The sequence below is a fragment of the Megascapheus bottae genome, chromosome 15 (assembly GCF_031878675.1).
Source record: "Megascapheus bottae isolate mThoBot1 chromosome 15, mThoBot2.hap1, whole genome shotgun sequence".
NCBI classification, from domain to species: Eukaryota; Metazoa; Chordata; class Mammalia; order Rodentia; family Geomyidae; genus Megascapheus; species Megascapheus bottae.
In genome coordinates this window covers 31,815,558-31,831,689 of record NC_143523.1, presented here as the reverse complement: position 1 = coordinate 31,831,689, position 16,132 = coordinate 31,815,558, and the positions used below count along the sequence as shown (strand labels likewise).

The following is a 16,132-nucleotide window of genomic DNA, read 5'->3' as shown; positions in this document are numbered from 1 at the left end:
TAACTACCAAAGCTCAGGTGATAGACTGTTAAGAGAAACTGTGGGCTTTGTCAAGAAAAAAAAACTTGGAGAAATCTTAGATGAATCTCCAAGAACCAAGGTCATAAAATCCTAATTGAAACAGATGTATATGTGGTCAGAGTTTGGTGCCAACCAAGCCATATCAAATGTTAAACTTTTAAAAGCCGGAGAAAAATCAAACAAATGTCTCACTTACGATGATGGAGTCATGGCCTGGCGCAGCTTACAGCAGATCCCCTGAAGACCCCACTGTCGACATGGGTCTGTGGTTTTCATTCTCCTGGCCTTTTGTTGTTGTTTTGCTTTGCTTTCCTCTGGAAACCCACGCGCTCACCATCCCAGTGGAGGGAAACAAAACTTGGTCTTGAGATCTGAAGGCTTGGACAAGGACAGGAACGCAGGCACACACAGCAGCCACCATTCTCTGATGCTCTGCGGAAAGTAAACAGAACCACACTGCACACCTGAGAAGTGGTCGCACCTGGGGGAATCCAGGAAAGAGGCCCATACGCAGGACATCCAACACAGGTGAAACCCCTGAGTCCCACAGAAACAAGAAGAAGGGCTCCTAATCCCAGAAGCCCACCTGCGGCCCAAGCTGGCCAGCAAGAGCTGGGTTTGCTCCTTAGGCCTGCTGCAGCCACCACAAGAGAATGGCTGGCTTGCAGTTTACGTTGGTGAGTGAGGGTGCAGCTCCCGCTGGGGCCTCACATAAGTAGTGACAAGGCCTGTGCAATTATCCCAGCTGGTGGTAGGTAACTGACCTGCCCCTGAGTCCTGGGCAAGCAGCAAGAAAGGAAGGGGAGCATATCTACTACAAGAGGGATTACGACCCATTCATGCCAGCCCATGAGACAGAGCTTCAGATTGCAGGTTGCAGATCATCCTGAAGAGAGGACTTCATGGAGGGAAGGAAAGGATCACCCTCAAAACTTCTACCAACAATGCTAACTGACCTTGTGGCTTTTTAAATTTTCATTTTATTCTTTTTCCTTTCCTTTCTTGAGAGTTTGATTATCTGTAAGTACCTATATAAGCAAAGCAGTTTATGAATAATAGTCTTACAACATTTCCAGCCACCCCTCATAGCCCACCCTCTCCTTCACTTAAAAAAACTTAGGATGCATATTGAATTTTTGGCCATTTAACAAAGCGATGTACATATACAAGGCATCTTGATCTGTGTCATCCCTTCACTCGCCTTCCACCCACCATTTCCCTTATTTCTTTTTAAATTTGCGGTATATACAATGAGCTCTTGACTTCATTCTCCCTCCTTTCCTCTCTTCCTTCACCTACCCCCTCCTCTGTTGCAACTCTTAACATTACTAAGAATGTCAGAACTATAGGAATGTGAAGAATATGAGGACTTAACATTTATAAATGGCTTCACAGGGAATATCAGCGAATATCACTATCAGGGCAATAGTTGTACAAAGCCATTGACTCTGGTTTTCTCAGTGTTTGAATGCACTTGGTGACAAAACAAGTCTTATTTTCCTTTTCTATACAATGAAGCACTTTTTTCGCCAGTCCTGGGCTTGAGCTCAGGGCCTGAGCACTGTCCTTGGACTTTCTCAAGGATAGGGCTCTACTACTTGAGCCTCAGCACCACTTCTGGCTTTTTTCTATGTATGTGGCACTGAGGAATTGAACCCGGGTCTTCGTGCATGCTAGGCAAGCACTCTACCACTAGGCCAAACTCCCAACCCCTAAAATGAAGCATTTTATAGGTGTTTTAATGGTGCTTTAGACCTCAACATTATTCTATTGGCCTTCCTATACCTGTGTAAGTTAATGTTATATGTGGTCTTGCTGAAGAGTTTCTACCAGTTTGTGATGGAACTATTCACCACCAAATGGCAGCTAGTAGGGATACTGAGCTATATCTAGAAAATCTATCTCCCTAGCAAAAAATCCTCATGTGTATTCAATTTGATAACTCTGTTAAACTTCTCCTACACCTAATCTGCCTCAATGAAAAGAATACTTCCACTGAACAATACATGTTGACCATGTGCTGTGAATCAGGCACTATGCAGTAACTAAATGGAGATGAAGAACTCCCACAAGCCATACCCTATGAAGCCTACTGAAAATGGGGTGGGAGGAGAAGGTTAATATTAATTTAAAAAATTAAAAACAGTCAGATGAGGTATATGAGTGACATGAAAGCAAGAAACAGAGAAGATTCTTTGCAGGGGATACAAAAGGCAGAATGCTAAGCAGGTATTGTGGTGGCAGTAATAGCAATTTGAGACAAAAGGAATCGGGGACATTTGAGGAAGTAGACAGGACAGAGCTCTGTCAAGTGGCTTAGGATGCTAAGCAGCAGGAGACTGGACACACCTAGCAAAATCACAGTTGTGGTCTTTATCCTAAGAGGATGAGACAATCTACAGATAACTCTGCTTGTACCTTCCTTGCTCCCTCCTCTCTAGACAAGCACATTTGTCTAATCAGGCAGATTTCCAGTTATCTTTGTAAAAGGAAAAGGTTGAACTGAAGATGTAAGGCTTATATCAGCCATGAACCTGCATTATTTTTATATCTTTTCCAGTTTCTTTACTCAGAAGTCAATGCAACATTATACCTTCACACCTGAAGCCATTCTGCTCTGCAGAAAAGCAGTACCATAAGGGGAAACCCCAAGATGGCATCCACAGGCAGGACATCCACCAGAGGTGAAGCACATTATTCTCAAGGATGCCTTGTAATCAGGAACCCTTTTGCCGTTTTAAGGAGCTTTCTTTCGGATGGTTTACAACACCAAGTCAGTACTCAGGAGCACCTGATGCAGCAAACTAATCTAGAGCAAAGTGGATCCAATCCCTTAAGTTATGATTGTTCTTAGCATGGAATGCAGTCTACTCAAAGGAAGGAAGAGTTCCAGTCACACAACCAATAAATTCTAATGCTTCATATGTGAAAGCGAATTTGGAATGATGCTAACATTATGTATTTCCAGTCCCCCTTCCCTAATCATAGCTTTTTCTCTAAGCAAAATAAGCTCTAATGAGCAAAGAACATTCTTTAGAGTCCTGTGCATTACCTAGCAACTTAGATGCTTTTTCTTTGTTTGGATCTAACTCCATAGTGTGGCTTTTGTATAGTTATGAAAGGAATTTAGAGTTATTTCCTTCTCACGATGTCTTTCTGAATTCACTTTTTAACACTTTGTGTTATGAATGTCAAGAGTGGTATATTCTGAATATTAAATGATAGCTCAGAAGAAAGTAATTAACCTCTCTATTAATACCAATTGAACATAAATAATAGCAATTACTGCCTGCTTAGTTAGGAGATTCTCTTGCTACCAACTTCAACAGAGTCCTTTCAGAATTTGGCAAGTAATGGAAGTGTACTCTATGTGGACAATAAGACAAGTATGGTAAAAATAACATTCCATTTCTTCCTGTTTAAAGAGTTCATTATATTTCCAACAAGAAGTTATGATTTGAGATGTGAATCAAAGGCAAATCAATTTTCTTATATTTTTTTCAGTTTGTGAAGATAATTAGTTGAATTCTTAATGCTTTTGTCTGGTGAAGAGCTGTTTTCTCCATGTAATGAGTCTGGAATTTAAAGTTCAGGAAGTGGAGATTTTCCAGGTGTCTTTTTTGTTTTTGTTTTTGTTTTTGTTTGGTTTTGGTTTTTCGCCAGTTTTGGAGCCTGAGATCAGAGCCTGGGCACTGTCCTTCAGCTTTCTCAAGGCTAGAGTTCTAATACTTCAGCCACAGCACCACTTTCTGGCTTTTCTATGTTATATGATACTAGGAATCAAATTTGGGTCTTCATGCATACTAGGCAAGCACTCTACCACTAGGCTGCATTCCTGGCCCACCCCAGGTGTCATGATAGAATGAAAGTGTTAGTTTTTCAGAAAGCCTGAATGAGGTGGCACATATACACTAGAGGTTTAATATGAAGAGAAGACAACCCAGCATTTTGGCTACTTTGAAGATTTTACTTTTTAGTTCTTTCCTACTGGTTATTTGGGTGTTTTATTGGTGTGTGTGTGTGTGTGTGTGTGTGTGTGTGTGTGTGTGTGTGTGTGTGTTGTGTGTGTGTATGTGTGTTTCACTTAAAAATAGGCATTTCTGGATTTTTAGGATAGAAAAAGTAGCAAGTGGCATTATATAAGACCAAGAAAGCCAGCAGGGTACCTAAAAGGCTTTACCTGCAGGAAGAAACCATAATACAGTGTGATTAAGGTTGCATTATTCAGTTAGCAGTTAGTCCTACCATTGATTAGTGTGAATTACTTAGTATGTTGTGCTCTCTCTGTACCTTGGGCTCTTCCCTTAGGAAATATGTTTTATAGACCCTGTCTCCTATGATTATTATCAAAGCTGAAATAAGGTAGAACAACCAAGTTAAGAATAAGGTGTCCAACATTTGTAAGGAAATGGAAAGACTTAGAAAAAATCGTATTAAGTGAAGTAAGCCAGACTCAAAGGAACATAGGCTCAATGCTTTCCCTCATTTATCATAGTCAGTAGAAACCTTGGGCTCTCCTAGCAGAGATTTACAATAGAACAAATCTTAGATATATAAGGCCATATAGTATGATGCTAAATGAAAGGACCTCCATGATATAGAAACAAAAGCCATATAATGAGTGATTGTTGTCCTTAATATACTATGTGATCTCTCATCTCTTTTGCTGTCCCTTGGTTATCTCATATTGTACAGTATTTCATCTTGTTATCGGATATATTGCATATATGCTTATTTGGTTATTTGAAATAGGATTGGGAAGGGGGGAAAACAAGATGAGGGGCGGGAGTGGGGGAGGGAAATGGGGACCAATACATGAGAAAGGGTATCAATGTATGTGAAGTAATTCATCTTCTAGTTGATGAATATAATGTAACCCTTCTAATAATTACAATAAAAATATATGGGGGAAAAAAAGAATAAGGTGGCCAGGCTGGATGAAGTGGCTGACCCCTGTAATCTTAGCTACTCAGGAGGCTGAGACTTGAGGATCAAGGTTCAAAGCCAGCCCAGGCACAAAAGGACGTGAGACTCATCCCTCTAGAGAATGGGAAGTGGGGCTTGGCTCAAGTGTAGGGCAGTAGCCTTGAGCTGAAGAGCTCAGGGACAGAGACCAGGCCCAGGGGTAGGGCAGTAGCCATGAGCTGAAGAGCTCAGGGACAGCTCCCAGGCTGAGTTCAAGTCAATGACCCACAAAAATAAATAAATAAATAAATAATAATAAGGTGGCCACAGACAAAGCCTCAGTCATTTGAAAGCTCAATGCACTTAGTTTGAGTTTATTGTTGTGAATGTGGCAAAGTAAAGTAAAAAAGCTGGGCTGAAGAAAGAAGGTAGAGATAAAACAAAAATGAGAAAGAGAAAAGGTACAGAAACAAGGAAAAGGGAGTCTTGTTGGTTTCCTGATTTTTTGTTTGTTTGTTTGCCACTTCTGGGACTTGAACTCAGGGCGTGAGCACTGTCATTGGGCTTTTTCAATGCTAGTCCTCTACCACTTGAGCCATAGCACCACTTCCAGCTTTTTTCTTTGTATGTGGACCGAGGTATCAAACCTGGGTCTTCATGCATGATAGGCAAGCATTCTACCACTAGGCCAAACTCCCAGCCCCACGTTTTCTGATTTCTGATTCCACTGATTAGTTGCAATTCTGCTCTTGCACTTTCACAAAACATTCTTGCATTGGATGACAGCTTAGTGTTTATCTCAGTAGTGAAGTGCTTGATTGGCACATGCAAGACTCTGTCTTTCAAGAAATGTGTGGGGTGGGGGAGGTGGAGGAAGAGAAGGAGAAACCAGAAGGAGAAAGCAAGAGAGAGGGAGGGAGGGAGAGAAAGAGAAATAGATGGAGGAAAGAGAAAGGGAAAGAAAGAAAGAAAGAAAGAAAGAAAGAAAGAAAGAAAGAAAGAAAGAAAGAAAGAAAGAAGAGAGAAAAAGAAAAAAGAGAAGGAAAGAAAAAGAGAGGGAGGGAGGGAGAGGGGGATAAGGGAAGGAAAGATAAAGAAAGGAAAGAAGGAAGAAAGGAAAGGAAAGAAAGAAATATGGAGGGAGGGAGAAAGGAGGGAGGAAGGCAAGAGGGAGAGGGAAAGAGAGAAAAAGAAAGGGAAAGAAAGAATAAGAAGAAGAGGAGAAAGAGGGAAGAAGGAAGGGAGGAAGGGAAGGAAAGAGGGAGGGAGGGAGGAGGGAAGGAGGAGGACACACAGTTGGAGCTGGGATGTAGCTCAGTGGTAGTGCTGGATGATTTACTTTGATAGTAGAGATGGAACTCACACTTAAATAATAAATGGGGCATTTTGTTAAATTAGCAGTTGTTGATTTCTGTTAATCAGAACAAAAATAACTTTGATTAATATAATATCCATCATTGTACTCGCTAAACAATTAAGAAATTTGAATCTCATGCCCTACTGATGATAGGTCAGTAGTACTGTGTTTGAACACCAATGGGAGAATTATTAATAGTTTCTGGAGCAGTGGCAAGGCCCATTAATGCTTCAGAAAGCAAAGTACTAATGGAAAAATGCCGCCTACTTTCCAATTTTCTTTGTTAATGAGCACATTTCATTCTCAGGCCAATAATGACTAGTTCAGATTTCCTGGTGTCAGGAGAGTTCTAGTCTAAATCCTGTCTTGTTCTGTTTGCAAATCACAGTGCAGCTAAAGGCTACAAAGGGACAAAATTTAAAATGTCATTCCTTAAGCTTTAAGTATAGATATTAACAATTCAATGCAGGATTAAAAAAATTAACAGAAACACCACCACAGTCTGCCTTCCATTCATTGATTATCTATAATGGTCTATACCACTGGGTCTGACGATAGAGAAAGACAAATGAAGTACGACATAATTGAGAAAATAGTTCCTAGCCTACAATAAGAAAATTATGAAAGAAGTATAATTTGAAAGTAATAATCTTGAGTCTCATCACTTCTCACCATTTTCCAATTTCCATGGTATATTTCTCATCTTCATGGCAATTGCATCATACCTAGTCTCTCTTCTTTTTTTCTCTAAGTCTCTCCCTCCACACAAAACAGCCAAATATTATCTTTAGAAACTAGAAATCTGATAGTGTCATTCTTGGTTTAAAACACTCCTTTTCCATCACGTTCAGAGTCAAATCCTAACTTCTTACTGTAATATATTTATAAAATCCTACATAATCTGGTTGCTATGATTGATATTGTCCAATGGCCTGCTGTCATAAAAAAATTCATGAGAGAAAAATCTCATCTTTTTGTGTCCCTAGTTCTTAGCACCAAGTTAAGTCTGTGAAGGAATGAGAGAGTCAATGAATGGATGAATCATCAAAGACACAAAACACTTAAGTCTAAGCTCCTCCAAAGCCAGGTTATCTTGAGTATTTCTCTTAACTCCCCTAGGTCCAAATTTTCTTATCTCTAAAGAATGCATAGCTCCTGTCAAAAACTGTACTGTTCTCTGTTCTTTTGCCTTCAATTTGTTCTCTTTTGTCACTGTTTTTGATTTCTTTACCCTTTGTCTTATAACAACAGGATGAAGGGTGAATCAATTCAGCAGTGAAACCTACTAAATCCTCTGGTGGAAATGTACTATACAACGTGGCAGGGAAAGGAATCAGAAGGGAAAATCTGAGAGACAAGGGAAGGGAACACACTGTCGGAAAGGAAATGCATTCTTTACCTAACTCAAATAAATCCTCTCTGTATATCATCTTTACAATAAAAAAATTCTCATCATAAATAACTGGTCATTCTTATAAGTCATTCAGAGAACAGTGAAAACTATCTCTATCACACTTCCCTGTACACTTTCCAGGAAAGCAGTGAACATCAGAGCTTCAGATGAGTGAGAATTCATAGCCATCCATACGTTGATCCCCTGCTATATATTCAACTGATTTGATGTCATGGTGTATTTCAAAACTATTAACCTTCTTAGAAGAAAATATTCTTTGAAGAAAATATACATCTTCATCTTAATAATTTATGTTTAACAGGATCTTGTTTCTGTACCTATATATCCTGGAAAACAAAATCAGAAAACAAAGAAAGATGAAACTTAGGACATTCAAGAGCAGCTTATAGATAGATGTCTGAAGAGTTTTTTAGCCTAGAATCATAGACTGAAATCAAATTTAGTTGCCCAACTCATCTCAGTTGACACAACATACTGAGTCGAAAAGGTATGTCTTAAGCATGGTTATCTCTCTGATGGTGATCATTAATGGTGACTCACCCCAGCCAGTCCCAAATGGCTAAGCCAGAATAAATAGTGAGCTTTTCCATTGTTTCAGGAAGAAGTGGGTTAAAATTAAACTAATGAAATGATTACTTCCCTCAGACCTGCTATGGCTCAGCCTGATTCCTCTGCTTTCCTTTTTTTACACCTTCAGTAGAAGAGGAAAAGACTAGCTGCAACAAACTACTCTCATTTTCTCTCCATCATCTTTACACATTGATGTGTAATGTCTACGCTGCTCATAGTACCTCCTCAGCCTTTGAAGCTGCCAGAGCCTCTGATGTCGGTCCTTTCTCATCTCGCATCTCCTTCTGGCCCTGATCTACTTACCAACCCTGTCTCATCTGACCCCACAGAAGCTATTTAGGCTTAAAAATGTCAGAGCTCTTTGAACAAAGGAGAATTTAGGGATAAGACCCTGGAAAACCAACAGCATAAAGGCTGAATCATTGAGAGATACCCAAAACAAAACAAAACATCCTTTTATTCATTTAATCTTCCTCAGTGACATGCTTATATTTCCTTATACCTCCATCTACCACCTCTAGCCCAGATTAGATTTTGAGGTTTTTTAACAAAAAAAAATTCTATCCTCTTATAAAATATCTTCTCTTTTGGTCTCCCAGGTATGTTTTAAAACATCCGTCACATTCAAGCATATGCAAACATGAGATACATTGTTGAGAATCAGCCTGGTTTGGTTAAGGTATTTTAGCTTTGTTTTCTTTTGTTGCATATCCTAAAATAAATGGTTCTTCATACAAAAAGCAGACATAAATAATCTTTGGAGGGGCATAAACCTTATTTTCATAGGTAATGAGGCTTATTCTTTTACACACTAATACCTGAAATTTAGCTCAAACTGTTTTCTCTTTTAAAAAAAATCTGGGCTACTGCTATTTCTTAGAGAAAGACTTCTAAATCAGGGAGGGAGGAATGACCTGAAATCTCCTAAGTGTCCTAAATTCTGTACTAGTAATTTTAGAATTATAATTTTAGAACATGAGGTTGCATGAAGAAGATAATAATACTACTAAAACTTGTTGCTATCTTTTCTCAGCCTAGATGATAAGTTTTATAAGCAGCTCTAAAAAATTAATCATTACTATGTCATTGCAGGCAACCTAAATTCATCTTTTGGTTTGAGAAGCTGCATTGTCTTCGCTGTGTCCTAAAGGTAGAAGAGGTAAGAATGAAACACTAAGTCTTGTTTACTATCCACTTCCTTCAATGGTTAGAAAAAGGGTTTTGCAAGTGGAAAGTCCTTGGTCTGTGGCTTAACATTCAATAAAATTCTTCCTTGCTTCTCAGATTTGCTGAAGATGAAGAGAAGGGAAGAAAATTCAGGACAGTTTCTGGATCATTGTTTATTTGAAAATAGAATCTCTTGTAAGAATCTTCCATAGAATGTCTTGTGAGATACTGATGACAACTGAGCCCTATTGGTTGCTTCTTTTCTCTTTAATTAATTAATTTTAAATTAATGAGTATATGTCTTACACCAATCACTGTGAGAGACTGCAGCTAATAAACTGATTCTATTTCTACCTTGAAGACAAGAGCTGGGTCTTGAGTTCACCTGACCTGATGATCAGTGTCTCTGTATGGAGTTATCTAGAATCTGTCAGCCTTTCTTGCTACTAACCTCTCCTTTCCTTCTTCATACCTTTAGCATAGTTCACCTTTCCCAACAGACTAAAAAATGACTCTTTCAGAAGGTATACCATGAGGCAGGAAAATCACTTTTCACTGAATTTCACTCCTTCAAAAGAAGCTGGAGATAGGATAAAGTTGATCTCAGGATATGAAGCCTCCAACAATGAACTTTCACACTATGGGTCCCTGGTTACCAGGGCCCTCATACACACAAATCAGTTTTGTTCCTCCTTTCAAAACAATGAAGAGACAAAAGGAGAGTGTGTGAGTCATAATTTGATTTTCCCAGCTCATATCTTTAAGCCAAGCCATAAGATTTGCTAGGCGTCTGAGTACCCGTGACTCACACCTGTAATCCTAGCTACTCAGGAGGCTGAGATCTGAGGATCAAAGCCAGCCAGGGCCTTAAAGTCCATGAGACTCTTATCTCCGATTAACCACTAGAAAACCAGGAAGTGGTGCTGGGGCTCAAAGTGGTAGAGCACTAGCCTTGAGCTGAAGAGTTCAGGGACAGTGCCCAGACCCAGAGTCCATGCCCCATGACCTACCAAAAGAAAAAAGCAATGCTAGCCACTGCACAGGCAAATATTAGGCGATGTTTCTCTTGTCCCAATTATCTGAATACTTGAGTATATAGATCTGTCTACATGGGATGTGCATAGAACAAAAGTGTCCAAAAATATTGTGGGTAGTCATAAGCAATAAAATACCTTTCCAAAAGGGGTATGTAGGAATTACATATATGTATGGAGTGCAGTGCGATGTTTCAATACATGTTAACATTGTGTAATATATGAAATCCAGGGATTTAGCATATCTATTGCTGTATATATTTATCAATTATTTGTGATGGTTCAGAATTCTCTCATGAAGCTATTTTGAAATAATGAAACAGGATAGGTCATAATCATCCTATTGGGAATAGTACCAGAATTCCTCCCCCTAGCTAACTGTAGCTTTGTACCCATTGACCCATCTCTGTGTATCACCCTCTACTCACTACCCTGTCTGCTGTGTGGTAACCACAGTTCCTATTTTTATAACATCAATTCCCTATTGCTATAAAATCAGCTTCTGTAAATTCCACCCAAGAGTGAGCCACCATGGGTAGATCCAGTCTCAGCATTCCTACCATAAAATATCTGTAGGTTTTTCTTATTTAAATATGACCAATCCTTCCTCACCTCCTCCTTTCCAATGGTTATAGATTTTTCTAGGTCCCAATCCATTTTACATTGTGTGCATTCCTCCCACACCTCTGTTATTCTCCTCATTTTCAGGTTCTCAACATTCAGAAACTAATGAATCCTGCTAGCAATCATGACTGCCCACTTTCAGAGCAATCATGGTGAGAGGGTGCTCAGACAATGCCATATGCCTGGCACTCTGTGGCTGGAACATTTAGTACCATAGAGACAAGTGCGCAAAGAGCACCGGGTCCTTACAAGTGCCTTTCATAGTGCAAAAACAACAGATGCATTAAGAGCACTGGACTGTCGCCCGTTTAACTGACAACATCAGGCTGGCCCAGCTACATAACATAATCTAGTTTCTTTCTTATAATTTCCTGATCTCATTACATCTCTATCTCTTGTCATTTTTTCTTGCTTCTCCTCCTCACAGTATTTTAACTCTGAGCTTAGCTGTCACAGAACATGAAAAGTTGCACTCAACGTGGGCAGATTTCCTGCTAGCGCACAATACACAGTCACGCAGGAAATTTCTAATGAAAATGTAAAAAAAAAAAGTTTATAGTAACTCTTAAAATCTCTTACTAAATTCCAAACTATTCTATAAATTCAACTAAAAGCCTCTGTCATAGACCACATTTCATAGTGATGTGTTTCATGACGAAAGCAATTTCTTTGGAAACAGTTTTGCAGTAAATACGAATAAGTATTACCGGAATGAGAAAGAGAATAGATGAGGTTCTCATGTAATTACCATGTAATTCTCCTGGCTTCAATGACCAACTTTGTGACACTAGGAAAACTAGTTCTTAAGAATCACAATTTCCTCAAAAGTAGAGTGCTGGACCAGACATAGAAGCAAACACGGTCAGTTGCCAAAAATCCTTCTCTCGCCTTCTTCTTTGCTGGTTAATTTCATTGTCCAGGATAGAAAGTTTAAATGACCATTCTCACTTCCAATCAACCTGTTCAGATAGGACATAGCATCTAACATTTTCTGGGTACTTCTGTCCAATGAAAACAGAATATTCTTCCTAGAGCCTTTTAGAAATGGTTTGCTTTACTATTGAAAGTAAATTTTCTTCCTATATGTGGTTGGAAGCTTGCATGCCTTCAGTTGTAGGAACTGTCAAGCAATGATTGAATGGAGAAGATATATGTATATCTACTGATCTCTTTCTTTCTCTCTCTCCTTCTCTCTCTCCCTCTCTCTTCTCCCCACTCTTCTCTCTCTATCTCTCGAATATATATCATATGTATAAAATCATGGTCCGTTCCTTGACAATTTTTAGCTGCTGAATTTCTACTTTGGAAGCCATTATGGCAATTATCATTATCTAAACTGTTTTTATTGAAGTATTTCATTCCTTATAGACAAAACATCCTGATTCAATAAATTTCATTATCTCTATGACTCTAGCTTTGAGAGAAGCATGCAAGCTACCTCTTTGAGAAGTAAATTATTTTATAGACCAGTAAAAAGAGATTTCAAAAAAGTCTGCTTTAAGACAGACTTACAGATTCAGTAGTGGTCTGCTGGTATGGTATATCATGAAAAGTATAGAGATCAAACACCCAAGACACTTCTTACCTTTATGAATCGGTTTAGAAAAGAACCATGGATAGAATATGTTACTTTATGACTGCCCTTCTTTTGAATACCTTTTCTATTTTAGGGATCTTTCTCCCTCTGTGGAAGTCAAAAGGAAGATGTCCCCTCTTCTGACAAATCAGAGAAACAAAAACTGACTTAAATGGGCTGGTTGAATATTCACAGAGAGACATTTGAATCCCTGTTTGAGCTGCCAATGAGGTTTTAAAGTTAACAGTAACACAGTCCTTGGCCTTAATAGGGCAAGAAAGTCCACCAGTCCTTGTTTCCTAACTAGACGATGGACTTGAACAAGAATTCTTTGATATCTAATCTCCCTAGATTCGATTTGTGTTTTAAGGCAAAGTTCTAAGGAAAAGTTTCTAGTGACTTTGTGTAATATATTTCAGAGAGATTGTCATCTATTTTGGGTTTACCAGAACCTCTTTGTCATAACCAAGAAACCAGATGGATAGGCTCAAAATCTAGAACATGAAGATATATGTCGTAAGTCCAGATTTTTTTGAACAAGAACTGGAACTCTCAAAGAATATCTAGAATTTCTTTTGTAACCATTCTAGCATCAACCAAAGGAGAAAATGTCAGACTAGGGAGATTCTAAGGAAACTAAGTCAGAACAAATCAAGTATATTTGTCACCTCTTTCCTGTTCACAGCTTACCCCAAAGACTTTAGAACAAACAGCCAGCTTGAGGTAGAGCTCAGTGGAAAAGTGCATCTCTAGCATATGACACCAGAGTTTGGTCCACATCAAAAAGAAAAAGAAAGAAAGAAGGGAAGAGACAGAAAAATGAAAGAAAAAGCCATCTAGAGAAAGCAATGATTATATTCAAAAGTATTCTTGATAAATGTGTAAGTGTGGAGAGAGGGCTGTATGTCCTTGAGAACAAAATTGCATATAATTTGGCATTTATCAAGATGAACACCTTCATTGTTAGCTGGAAAGGCTGATAACTTTTCCATTTATGTCATAATTATAAAAACAAGTCACAAAGTTGAAGGAAAATATGAGAGCTTTATCCAAACAAAGATAATAGATTAGTTGTAAGCTAAGGTTGTTGGCAGAAAAAAATCACAATGAACAAAATAGTTTTTTTTCAATCTTTTTCAAGGTAACATTCTATCTCAGAAAACATGTTTCTAGCAATTTGGTCTTAATAGCTTTTTTTTTAATCTGTGCACATGGAAAGGATTATCAACGTTTAAGAAGTAACATGCTCCCTACCTTATGAATATAACTGTAGCCCCTCTATACCTCACCCTGACAATAAAATAGTTTTTTTAAAAAAAATCTGTGAAAAAAAAAATCTGTGGTAACAATACCCTTTCTTGAGTTCCTACTACATATCTGTTCATACAAATTCAGTTACTTTAACATGACTTTGCTTACTCAGAAACAACTCTGTTGAGGTTCAGTGCTTCCCAAAACTATCCCTACACTGTGTACTAATTACCTACTGCTAAGGCAACAATGACCGCAAACTTCATGGCTTAAAACAATACAAATATGTTTCCTTGCAGATTTGAACAACAGAAGTCTGGAATAAGTCTTTGAGATGAAATCAGTGGAAGCTTTATGGGAGAAGTGGCCTGCATAGCACCTTAAGTGCTTCTCTCAATTCCTGGCATAGAGTCTTGTATTATAAGGATCACAAACCTTCCCTTCAATTTCCATCATCACTTTGCTTCTCCTCTAATCTTAACCCTTTCTGTGTCCTGTATGACCTAAAATTACCAAATGCACTATCAGACTATGAAACTTAGGCTGTTGGAGGCTCTGTTGAATAAGCAAAATTAACAACAAAAAAATATACTTAAGGAAATACATGAACAATAATAAAGAATTTCTTGGGTGCCTTTAAAAGATTCTCAGATCTATCCTTGGATTACAAAATCACCTTCTCCAGAGACAGAGCCAAGGAGTTTGTGTTTTGACAAGCATATAATATTTTTTACTGCTAGGTAGCTAATTGAAAATATTAGAAGAGACCCAAATTTCTGAGGGAAGTCTTGTAAGAGAAAAAAATCAACTTCACCTAATTCTAAGAGAGATTGGGTTGAGTTTATATGGAACTTACTAGTGCATGCCCTCTCTCTAGATTCCAGCACTTGCTCTGTGTGCTCTGTCAGAAAGTAGCCTGCTTTGTGACAAGAACTCTTGGAAAATCTAATGATCCTTCAAAATCTTGCTTGCATCAGATCCTTCTTAATACTTCATAAAATTCTAGCTTGGAACAAAACTCAATTGCTTTGTAAAATAACAAAGATGAGGAAGCGAAACCCTAGAAATGATTCTAGGCCCTGTTTGACATAGCTTCAGCATTCCTATCTGTAACCTGATTAGAATTAATTCTAAAGTAATCTGCAAACCACTCAAGTCCTTCCACTAAACTCCTGCTCAGGAATGGAGGCTAAAAGCCCACAGGGTGGGAGGTAGCTGAAACACATTCCCCTTCTCTCACTGCACTGTCCTAATATCTTGGCTACCTGCCAGACTACCTGATTAAATCAGGACCTCAATGTGTCATTGACCTCTTTTCACATCTCCAGTATAGTTAGTTAATGTATGCTATGTTCATGTGCAGTAGGTAAAACTCAAGTTTCACAATCTGAATTTTTCAAATAGTGTTCTGAGTTTCACATCAGAACTATTCCAAATTTCTCACCTTGAGAAGCTTTTTGGTGTAGTCATTCCTGTTTAAAATTTTAGAACAGGACATACAAAAATGAAACACACAGCTCATGTTTTAAGAACATGCAGCACACTGGTAGAAATACAAGAAAATGTGTAAGGTCTTATGTGCCAGATTCTATAGTTGAGATGAACACCAGGGGCCAGAAGTGTGGTCTACTGGTAGAGTGCTTGCCTAGTGTGCATGAAGACCTGGGTTCGATTCCTTGGTATCACATACATAGAAAAAGCCAGAAGTGGTGCTGTGGCTCAAGTGGAAGAGTGCTAGCCTTGTGAATGCCCAAGAACAGTAACCAAATTCTGTGTTCAAACCCCAGGACTGGCAAAAAAAATTAAAGAGATGAATAGATGAATGCCAGTTGTGAGCACCAGAGGATGAACAGCTATCTAGAGCTGAGAGGGAGGAGGAGAGGGCATGTCGGGGGAGGTACATAGTCATGTTTCTTGTGACCCAGTGAGATTTCGCTTCGACAATCTAAGAATGTCCTCTGAGGATGACCCCTGGAATTCTCAGTCTAGATCCTAGAGAAGTCCATTTCTTTCCTAAGGCCCTGAGAAGAGAGAAGAGGAAGCTTTACACGGTTGATAGCAAACATAAAGGATCTTGTGTTCACAAACTATGCCAGATGCAGAAGAGACACTTATCACACCTCCTCACTTATAATGTGAGAGATAAAGTTGATCTCAAAGAAGCAATGATAAAATAATGGTTCTTGGAGTCTGGGGAGAAAGAGAGGGAGAGA

The 16,132-nt window shown here is 38.7% G+C and overlaps 1 long non-coding RNA gene across 1 annotated transcript; it reads right to left on the bottom strand.

The window, feature by feature from the left end:
• Positions 1 to 286: 286 nt before the first annotated feature.
• On the bottom strand, positions 287 to 7,206 carry LOC150054137 (uncharacterized). Its single transcript, XR_016537919.1, has 3 exons — positions 6,956 to 7,206; positions 978 to 1,049; positions 287 to 453 (listed from the first exon to the last, which is right to left on the bottom strand). It is a non-coding gene; the product is annotated as an uncharacterized LOC150054137 (long non-coding RNA).
• Positions 7,207 to 16,132: the final 8,926 nt, after the last annotated feature.